General features: G+C 47.3%; 1 long non-coding RNA gene across 3 annotated transcripts; it reads left to right on the top strand.

The window, feature by feature from the left end:
* The first annotated feature begins 8,615 nt into the window (after positions 1 to 8,615).
* Positions 8,616 to 10,913, top strand: LOC123095892 (uncharacterized). 3 transcript variants are annotated; one of them, XR_006446358.1, is made up of 3 exons: positions 8,625 to 9,033; positions 9,635 to 10,788; positions 10,877 to 10,913. It is a non-coding gene; the product is annotated as an uncharacterized lncRNA (long non-coding RNA). The 3 variants fall into 3 exon arrangements; XR_006446359.1 differs by having other exon boundaries at positions 8,626 to 9,773; positions 9,992 to 10,788; XR_006446357.1 differs by having other exon boundaries at positions 8,616 to 10,788.
* The last annotated feature ends 361 nt before the right edge of the window (positions 10,914 to 11,274 follow it).

Genomic DNA, 11,274 nt, shown 5'->3' with positions numbered 1-11,274 from the left:
GCCGCCGCCCGCCGGTGCCGCCGCCTTCTCCTCCCTCCGGTCCCCCTCGCCGCAACCTCCTCCTTCCCTCCCGTCGCCGGAGTCCTCCGTCGAGGCCGGAGCCGAGCTCGAGCCGTCTTCCCCGATCGGATCTCGATCTGGATCCCTCTGCGAGCGTTAAGACCCGAGCCCCCCTCTATTTTTTCCAAGTGTTGGAAATCTACAGCATGTGCACTTGTTCGTGATGCCATAACTCCTTGCATGTAGCTTCGATTCGCGCGTGTAATATGTCAAATTGTTCGTCTCGTGATGCTCTTAAGTTTGTTCAATTGCACCATGTTCATTAGAGGTCATCTTGATGCCCAAAGCTCTGTTGGAAGAGGGCTAGTTGCTGTTATTCTCTGGTTCTTGACAGAACTTGGAGATTTGTCATTTTTTGTATCATTTAATCTGTGCATCTTATGAGCATGAGCTCTACATGTGTTTTGAAGTATGCCATGCCATCTTTCCATTGGTGTAGTCCATGTATTTTTGTGATCTCTGTGGTGACTAGCACAAGCATGGAAAGTAGGCCCCGTAATATTTCTGATTTCAGGGACTCGGTGATTTCTCCAAGTCCTTGTCTGCTGTTATTTTGTTGCCGTGTAAACTTGATGCTACAGAGAGATCCATGCATATTTTGGAGATGTTCAGTAAGGGTTTTTTGTAGCTATAGTTGTAATTGATCCATTCCTGCAATATTTTGCAATTATGGAGTGCCATAGCATGACTCAATCTTGCTCTACTTTTGCTATAAAATAGTTCTGGCAGATTCTTAACATGATATTTACTTTTGCCAAGCTTGTTGTAGTTGATCCATACATGCTATGCAATTGTTCTTGCCATGGATAGCTTCATAAGCATGCCATCTTGCTGTAGATGTGCTTGTTTTGTAGTGAATTGCTCTGTAGTGAGTGCATCAAGCTCACAAAGAGGCCTACATATTATTATTTCTGCCATGCTCTGTTTTCTGCTAAGTCTGAAACCTGATAACGAAACTTGCTATGTTTACATGCTTGCCATCATATCTTCTGGTCATTTTTGGCTTATGGTCAGTAAGGGACTTTTGTCATGTGCATTTAGTAGAACACTGCCATGCCTTGTTTTGCTATGTTAAGTACCTGTAGCATGTTGATCTCATGCTCTGAACATTGCTACCTGATGCTGTTTACTGCCATGTCCAGTTTTTCTCCAAGTCTGTGATCCTGTTATCTTTTGTATCTTTGCCATGCTTGTTTGAGCTTGATATGTTGTGATCTAGCCGTAGCTCAGTGTTCATCTTTTGTCAAGCATCTCCTGTAGATTACTGCCATGTGCTTTGTTGCTATGTTGGGATGCTGTAGCATTGTTACTTGTTGCATTTTAAGTGCTATCTTGCTGTTAATCGCAGATTCGTGTCATTCTTGTTTTGCTTGCCAATTGCAAACCGTGCATCCGATTCCGGTGATCTTTATATCGATTTCGACCGAAATCATCTCATCTTTCCAGTGGCATGCTTGGTTTGCCAAGTTACTGCCATGTTCATCATTTCCCTTCCGGAGCACGCATATGCATCGCATATCATATCTTGCATATCATACATGTTTTGCATCATGTTGCTTGTGCATTTCTCGTTGTTGATTGTGGTTCCGTTTGTTTGTGTTCTTGTCTTGGGTAGAGCCGGGAGACGAGTTCGTGAATGAGGAACCTGTTGAGTACGCTTACGAGGATCAAGCTTTCGACAACTCTGAGAACCTTGCAGGCAAGTTGACCACCCTCGATATCACTTCTATCTTTGCTTTGCTAGTTGTTCGCTCTATTGCCATGCTCCGCTACCTATCACTTGCTATATCATGTCTCCCATTTTGCCATGTCAGCCTCTAACCATCCTTTCCTAGCAAACCGTTGTTTGGCTAAGTTACCGCTTTTGCTCAGCCCCTCTTATAGCGTTGCTAGTTGCAGGTGAAGTTGAAGTTGTTCCATGTTGGAACATGGATATGTTGGGATATTGTGATGCCCCCGATTTGACCGTACACTAATCATGCACGCAAATGTGTACGACCAAGATCAGGGACTCACGGGAAGATATCACAACACAACTCTAAAACATAAATAAGTCATACAAGCATCATAATACAAGCCAGGGGCCTCGAGGGCTCGAATACAAGTGCTCGATCACAGACGAGTCAGCGGAAGCAACAATATCTGAGTACAGACATAAGTTAAACAAGTTTGCCTTAAGAAGGCTAGCACAAAAGTAGCAACGATCGAAAAGGCAAGGCCTCCTGCCTGGGACCTCCTAACTACTCCTCGAAGCCGAACTCCATGTAGAATCATCCTCGGGATCTCTAGCTCCTGGACTCCAGCATCTGGTTGCGACAATCCGGTATAGAAAAAGGGAAAAGAGGGAGAAAAGCAACCGTGAGTACTCATCCAAAGTCCTCGCAAGCAAGGAGCTACACTACATATGCATGGGTATATGTGTAAAGGGGCATATCAGTGGACTGAACTGTAGAATGCCAGAATAAAAGGGGGATAGCTAGTCCTGTCGAAGACTACGCTTCTGGCCATCTCCATCTTGCAGCATGTAGAAGAGAGTAGATTGAAGTCCTCCAAGTAGCATCGCATAGCATAATCCTACCCGGCGATCCCCTCCTCGTCGCCCTGTTAGAGAGCGATCACCGGGTTGTATCTGGCACTTGGAAGGGTGTATTTTATTCAGTATCCAGTTCTAGTTGTCATAAGGTCAAGGTACAACTCCAGGTCGTCCTTTTACCGAGGGACACGGCTATTCGAATAGATAAACTTCCCTGCAGGGGTGCACCACATAACCCAACACGCTCGATCCCATTTGGCCGGACACACTTTTCTGGGTCATGCCCGACCTCGTATAGCACAGCAGACGGACAAGAATGTAGGGCCACTGATGGAAAACTAGCATCCTATACTAAGCATGTAGGATTGCAGGTAAAGGTAACAACAGTAGTAGCAAGGATAGGCTATGCATCAGGATAGGATATCGAAAAGCAGTAACATGCTACACTACTCTAATGCAAGCAGTGTAGAGAAGAATAGGCGATATCTGGTGATCAAGGGGGGGGGCTTGCCTGGTTGCTCTGGCAAGTAGGAGGGGTCGTCAACTCCGTAGTCGAACTGGGCAGCAGCAGTGTCGGTCTCGTAGTCTACCGGAGAGAAGAGGGGGGAAGAAACAGTAAATACAATGCAAACATAACATGACGATGCATGACATGACAATGAGCGGTGCTAGGTGTGTCCTAACGCGACAGTAGGTGGTACCGGCGAAGGGGGGGAACATCCAGGAAAGTATTCCCGATGTTTCGCGTTTTCGGACAGACGGACCGGAGTGGGAAAGTTGCGAGTTCGATAGGTTAGGGAGGTGTGGTGGATGAACGGACTGCATATCCGGATTCGTCTCGTCGTTCTGAGCAACTTTCATGTAGAAAACATTTTCATCCGAGTTACGGTTTAAAAGATATGAATTTTCAAAGATTATTTGAATTTCTGGAGTTATTTGAATTTAATGGAAAAGATAAAATGACGTCAGCATGACGTGCTGATGATGTCAGCAGTCAACAGACTCGCTGACCAGGTCAAACTGACCAGTGGGTCCTACGTGTCATAGAGAGAGGGCTAACAGTGGGTTATTTTAATTAAACGTGGTTAATTAGCAGCTGGGTCCCACATGTCAGTGACTAATTAGCTAAACTAATTACTTTTAATTATAAAATCATTTTAATTAGTTATTTAAGTGGTGGGGCCCGCACGTAAGTGGCTGGGGCCTGCCCAGTCAGCACGTTGACTGGGTTGACCCAGTCAACGGGGCCTGCGGGGCCCGCTGGCAGTGACCCAGGGGTGGCCCCAGGTGTGCCAGCTCAGTAGGCCGGCGGTTGAACGCCGGCGAGCATGAAAACGCGGCGGAGGGCGCTCGGCCTCGTCGGGATTCGTCTACAGGGGGCCTACACGGGCGCGGGCGGGCGCGTTCGAACGGGGAGAGCCCGCCGCGTCGTGTGGTGAGGCCGGCCGAAGCTGGAGCTGCCGGAAACGGCGCCGGCGACGAGTAGAAGCGGCGCCGGAGTTCGGGCTGGCGCGGGTGCGGCGTTAGAGCGCGCGAGCGGCCAAACTAACCAGCTAGGCGGGTGCTGCACGATGCGGTCAAGCTAACGGGCATACGCCCATGACCAATTGGTCACCGGAGACCCGCAGGCGACGAGCTCCGCGGCGCTGCGTTCGGGCGCGCGTGGGGAAAGCAGCTAGGGGGCGCGCAAGAGCGAAAGGACAGGGGAGGAGGGGGAGAAGCTCACGGCGAGGCTATAGGGGGACGGCGGCGTGCTCGGGGAGGCTCGTCGGAGGCGTACGGCGACGGCGATCGGCGACGGCCGGGGTTGGGGAGGAGCTCGATCCCGAGGCTGTGGTGGCGTCGGGCTCGATCCTGAGGGCGGAGAGGAAGTAGATGAAGAAGGTGGAGCGGTCGGGCTTGTCGGAGAGGGGAACGGGGCTCGGTGGCCGCGGGAACGACGGCGGCACGTCGGCGACCGCGCTCGGGCGGTGGGGAAGGAGGGAGCGGCGTGGATCTGGGGGGGAGAGGGAGAGGCGCAGAGGCCGAGAGGGTGAGCGGGGGGCGAGTGGGAGAGGGGCCCGAGGAGGCGGGGGCGCTGGCGTCCTTATCCTCCCCCGTCGCCGGCGAGGGGGTGCGGCGGGGACCTGCCCCTGTTCCCACGCCGGTCGGGGGAACAGGGAAGGGGAGGGCGACCCGGGGAGGTGGGCTAGGCCGGCTGGGCCTGGGGTCGGCCCAGTTGGGTCAGGGTCCAGTGGGGGGCTTTTCCTTCTCTTGTTTGTTTTCTTTTTTTCCTTTTGTTCTGTTTTCTCTTTATTTATTTATTTTCTTTTCTATTTTAATTCATTTAAAAGCATTTAGGCATTTTATAAAAATGTGATTACTTCACCATAATTACCGATGCAATAATCGACATGGCCCGAACATTTTTGTTTAAATTTTTGAAAACTTTTATTTTCCACTTTAAATTTAATTGAAGTTTGGATTAGGAGTTTGAAAAGAAATGTGATTCCAATGTGATCAAGCCCTGTTTAGCAACATGATTAGCTTAATCATAGAGAGTTACTGTAGCATGATTCTCGGGGTGTTACAGATATCACAATATCTCTTATTTAATTAATGCATCTATATATTTTGGTAAAGGGTGGAAGGCTCGGCCTTATGCCTGGTGTTTTGTTCCACTCTTGCCGCCCTAGTTTCTGATATACCGGGATTATGTTCCTTGAGTTTGCGTTCCTTATGCGGTCGGGTGATTTATGGGACCCCCTTGACAGTTCGCCTTGAATAAAACTCCTCCAGCAAGGCCCAACCTTGGTTTTACCATTTGCGACCTATACCTTTTTCCCCCGAGTTTTCTAGAGCCCGAGGGTCATCTTTATTTTAAACCCCCGGGCCAGTGCTCCTCTGAGTATTGGTCCAAACTGTCAGTCGCCGGTGGCCACCAGGGGCAACTCTGGTCTAGCCTATCGGAAGCTTGGACAATCCGGTGTGCCCTGAGAACGAGATATGTGCAGCTCCTATCGGGATTTGTCGGCACATTCGGGCGGCTTTGCTGGTCTTGTTTACCATTGTCGAGATGTCTTGTAAACCGGGATTCCGAGACTGATCGGGTCTTTCCGGGAGAAGGTTTATCCTTCGTTGACCGTGAGAGCTTATGATGGGCTAAGTTGGGACACCCCTGCAGGGTATTATCTTTCGAAAGCCGTGCCCGCGGTTATGAGGCAGATGGGAATTTGTTAATGTCCGGTTGTAGAGAACTTGTCACTTGACCCCAATTAAAATACATCAACTGCGTGTGTAGCCGTGATGGTCTCTTCTCGGCGGAGTCCGGGAAGTGAACACGGTCTGTGTTATGTATGACGTAAGTAGGTGTTCAGGATCACTTCTTGGTCATTGCTAGATGACGACCGCTCCGTTGCTTCTCTTCTCGCTCTCTCTTGCGTATGTTAGCCACCATTATGCTTATTGCCGCTGCAGCTCCACCTCATTACACCATCCTTTCCTATAATCTTAAATAGTCTTGATCTCGCGGGTGTGAGATTGCTGAGTCCTCGTGACTCACAGATTCTACCAAAACAGTTGCAGGTGCCGACGATGCCAGTGCCGATGATGGGGTCGATCTCAAGTGGGAGTTCGACGAGGAACGTGGTCGTTACTATGTGTCTTTTCCTGATGATCAGTAGTGGAGCCCAGTTGGGACGATTGGGGATCTAGCATTTGGGGTTGTCTTATTTTCATCTGGATTTTGACCGTAGTCGGTCTATATGTTTGTATTTTGGATGATGTATGATATATATTTATGTATTGTGTGAAGTGGCGATTGTAAGCCAACTCTTTATCCCATTCTTGTTCATTACATGGGATTGTGTGAAGATGACCCTTCTTGCGACAAAACCACTATGCGGTTATGCCTCTAAGTCGTGCCTCGACACGTGGGAGATATAGCCGCATCGTGGGCGTTACAAGTGAGTAGAGGGATGGCCTGGCCAGTGGTGGGAGTAGTAGGGGGCGGTGAGGCCTCCGTGGCATCACAGCCGGCCACGGGAGGCAGGAGCACGCGGCACGACCGGCGCTGATTTGGGTGGCTGGAGCAAGAAGACCAGAGGTTGAAGAAGCACTACGACCGTTGGATGGACATCGTATGGTCACTGAAGCTAGAATCGTTCATATTGACTAAGTTGACAAAGCCCTCCGTCCCCGTCAACTTAGTTGGCCCACAAGTCAGCCTCCCATTATGGTGGGTCCCAGCTCGTAGGTGGGTATTTATTTTTTTGTGCGTAATAAGGAGGCACTTCCTTGCGTGCGAAGATATAGCTGGTAGGTCCGACCTGTCAGCGGGGGGAACATTTTTTTTGCGAAATACAGAGGCCCTTCCGGTGGGTCCCAGCTGTCAGGTGAAGGAATCATTATTTTGCGTGTAATAAGGAGGCATTTCCTTGCGTCCGTCCCCGTCAACTTAGTTGGCCCACAAGTCAGCCTCCCATTATGGTGGGTCCCAGCTCGTAGGTGGGTATTTATTTTTTTGTGCGTAATAAGGAGGCACTTCCTTGCGTGTGAAGATATAGCTGGTGGGTCCGACCTGTCAGCGGGGGAATCATTATTTTGCGTGTAATAAGGAGGCATTTCCTTGCGTGCGGCCGTGGACCCAGCTGTCAGCCTCTCCACGCACAGTCTACTTCCGATGGTGTCGTTCGTTGACCACGTTGACCACTCCGCGCCGAGCGCATCCAAGGTGGTGGACGATGGCGAGGTCCCGGACAGCAACGAGCCGGAGATCGAAAGACGCGGGAGTAGAGTCGCAGACGGAGAGGTGTACGAGGGTTAACTGGTTCTGGTGCGGTGTGGTTCGGCAGTCGGTGGAGAAGAAGAGGAGGTGTGGAAGGGTGGAGGGATGGCCTGGCCAATGGTGGAGTAGCGTTTCACAAAGAAGCGTGCTAAGCAGAGCTGCGAGCAGCAGGAGGCGGGAGCAGGTGGTCCCGGCGGCGCTGGAGGAAGAAGACGAGAGATTGAGATGGATGTCGGTCGTTGGATGTAAATCCAACGGCTAACGATGTCAGAATCATTTGTTGACTAAGTTGACAACGACTTGCGTTGACTTCGACCTATTGGCCCACATTTCAACCTCCAAAAATGTGGCACGTATTCAACCCATTTTTTCAGAATTTACAGTCTTTTTTGCGGGGTAGAATTTACAGTCAATTTAATTTTTTTTAAATTACAGTTCATTACCTGGGCTGGGTGAACAAATAATGTAGCGTTATGCGGCCCATTTATTTTTTCCTAAAAAATTACAGGCCATTTACACTTTATCGAAATACACGATTTTGCTGGGCTGATTCTAATTATAATGTTGGGGTGGGCGCATCAATATTATCAAAAAATAAACAGGGGTTGAGCATTTTGTTATAAATATATTTAAATAATAAATGATTTATTATTACATTGGTCATTAAATCTTACCAAGCTTTTGTACACAATCATGATGATTTTCGTTGCCAAAAAAATCCAGGATTTTATTGTTAAGAAATTATTTTTATAAGTTAATAAGACGTGGGATATTGTTTTCTTACATATGTAAGTACCTGTTAAATATATGATGACAATAACAATAATATATAATAACATATAAAATAATTTAAAAAAAAATATAATATAGTTAGAAGGGAAACATAAGTTGGACCAGGCGTTCCTATTCTTATATAGAAAAATAGAACATACCTCTGCGTTTTTTAAAAAAAATACATAAATTGGACTGCCGATATTTCAGGAAAAATAAAATCTCGGATGGGAGGTCCATAGACCGGTCGATACATGACGGCCCTCAAGAAAATACAAACCAGCATGTCGTGGGCTGCGCATCTATATACTACTATTAATATACTACTATTAAAGGAGCAAACATGAATTAGTCTAAACCACCAAACTTACTGTACACAAGAAAACCAGCACCGTCAGATCTACTCCACTTAATTATATCTGAGTGCCCGTATTACTTCGGTGGTCTGCCATCGAAACGAATGGAGAAGATTGAATGTTCTACCAGTCTGCCATCACGTCTCGGTTGCAAAAAAAACACACATCACGTCTCCAACTTCAACCATAGCGCCCCCTCCCCCAGCCGCCACAGAACTCCTCCCTATTCCCATCGCCGCCACCGCCGCCTGTCGTTCCTCCTCTGCTATCGAGGGCGCGAGCGAACGGAACCAACCACCGAAGTAACCGGAGCGGAAAACAGCGGTGGAATGGGGAGATGGCGTTTGCGGCGGCGGGGGAGGAGACGGGGCGGGCGTCCTACATCCGGGAAGGATCCCAAGGGCCGGGTCATCTCCGCCACAACGCGCACCGATGTCGCGGCGCGCCTCGGCGAGCTTCGCGACCAGATCCTCGCCCGCCGCGCCTCCTTCACCAACCTCGCCGCCCAACACTCCGGCTGCTCCTCCGTGCACGCGGCAGCGACCTAGGTATACCTCCACTTGCCCCGCCTACGCGCTCTGCAGGCTGTCAGATAGGGTCTCGGATCGTGGAGAATCGGGATGCACCAACCCATGAAGAGCTCGACAGCGCGGAGGTCCTCTCCGGTCAGGACTACGTGACCAGCCCTAGATGCACCGCTGAGCCAAGAACTTCTCTGTTCTTTTTCTTCTTCTGTTAACCAGCCAAAACATTTTTTCTGAAAACAATCTGGTTTGTGATGAACCAACAACACAAATAATGGTTCTCTCCGGCTCTTTTCTTCAAAGCAATCTGAGGAAAGGGTGCGAAGGAAATTGGAGCATAGGCATAGGCAACGGAAAATTGCTCAGGAATATCTCCATCTTATGCTTACTGCTTTGATGCACAGTCACTATAAAAAGGGTCAAAACAATTAGTGAGATACTTCTCTGGATATAGAGCTCATTGACACACGCCTATAGTATGTGGTTGAACATTCATTACCTTGTGGTTGGTACTTTGTCCCAGCCTCCCAATCTTAAATCTGAAGTTGTTCTGTATGGGGGAGTATTGTATGACTGTGTTTCCAGGCTTAAATCTGAAATTGTTGTGTACTATATGTGCATGCAGTGTGTATGGTATAACCAATCGATGTGCAGAAGTTAGCATGAACCGAAGGGCAATCAGTGCGCCACCGGAAGGCTCGGCAGTGCTTATCGCCGGAGCTACACTACCAGCAATGGCATCCAAATCTTCAATAACGATCAAGGTATATACAGTGTACACACAAAGAGGTCCACATGTAATTATCTAATTATTGGATGCATCAGATTAACGTGTTGAATGAATCACATGTGTATACTTAAGACAAATGCATTAATGATTAGTCATTTTTCTGTTTATCCATTATACATGTCCTCCAAGGTAACCATGTACACTTGAGCCCAAGTACAATGCTGCCATCTAACGCCGCCTGCAATTTTTTAGCTCCAGGAACTTGGACCGTCCTGCAAGAAGAATTAGTTGAAAAGGTTGGTCTATGCTACTTGTCTAAGGCTGAGTATATGCTCTTTGTTGTTAATTGCAGTGATAGTAACTATGATTGAATTGCTAAGGTGAAAAACTGACAACTATTTTGCTTGATGAGCTTACTCTTGTTCATCACATTGCATACCTCTTACATGGAAATCATCGAATGTTCACACATATGTATGTCCTTTCGTTCTCATTTCCTACTTTTTATTTCGATCTTCCGTTTTGTGTGGATAATCCAATTTCTTATATTGTCAATGGATCTAAAACATTTTCACTTCTGAATCATATTTCAAACTGATAGTGCAGCTTCGATGGCCTTTTATTCCATGCCGACAACTGTATTTTGTACCATTAAAAAGATATAACTACATTTTATTCCTGAGAGAGCAATCTTATAGGGGAATATAGTGTTTTGTTTGTGCACTCTCATTTGGCATCTTACTATTTGTCTATGTATGACAGTTCTCACATTAGATGATGCAGAATATGTGTATATTTTTACCAAGGAGTTCTAATGATTTGAAGACTGCATATGTGCAGATCTAGAAACTCTTTCTTCCCCAGATGGGCAATGGGTCAAGCCGATCCGTCGTTGGCTCTGAAAGTGCACATGCATTGCTTCTGTACACTACTAATGATTCGAGGATTATATTTCTTAATAACCCAATTTTTTTTACTGTAATGGCAACCATGATCAACTTTACAGAAAGCCAGGGTTAGTCACAATTGTCTTTTATTTCCTCACAAAGGTGTGTGCATGCGTGTTGAATATCATCTTTCACTTTTTAGTTGAAGGTATTGCAGTCAGTAACAAGGTCCTTTTGTACTAATGACCAGGTGCTAGGTACAGATCAAATTAATGTTTACACTCGAACAAATACAGAATTGTGTTTGATCTTCAGATAGAGGCACCAATTGGGAGGTAACTCACACTACTCTAAACACCTTATTCTTATAGTGTAACCATAACATATTTTGCATCAGGAGATCACAATTTACTTGATTCACATGCATTTCTTACCACACGCATAACTGGAAACCTTGGTCTGTATGATGGGGACCCTGGAACATAAGGTGGATAAATACAGTAGGTTATGGATATATCGGAAGCTGTTCATCACATTAATTTTTCTCAATGGATTCATATTAAGGCCGGGTCTATCTGAATGTCCAACATATTCTGTGGCTGCAACTGTACGTCAGGGGGAGTTACGGTTATCTCAAATCTAATGGCA

Source organism: Triticum aestivum, chromosome 4D (assembly GCF_018294505.1).
Source record: "Triticum aestivum cultivar Chinese Spring chromosome 4D, IWGSC CS RefSeq v2.1, whole genome shotgun sequence".
Taxonomy (NCBI): domain Eukaryota; kingdom Viridiplantae; phylum Streptophyta; class Magnoliopsida; order Poales; family Poaceae; genus Triticum; species Triticum aestivum.
This window is presented reverse-complemented; position numbering and strand designations above follow the sequence as displayed.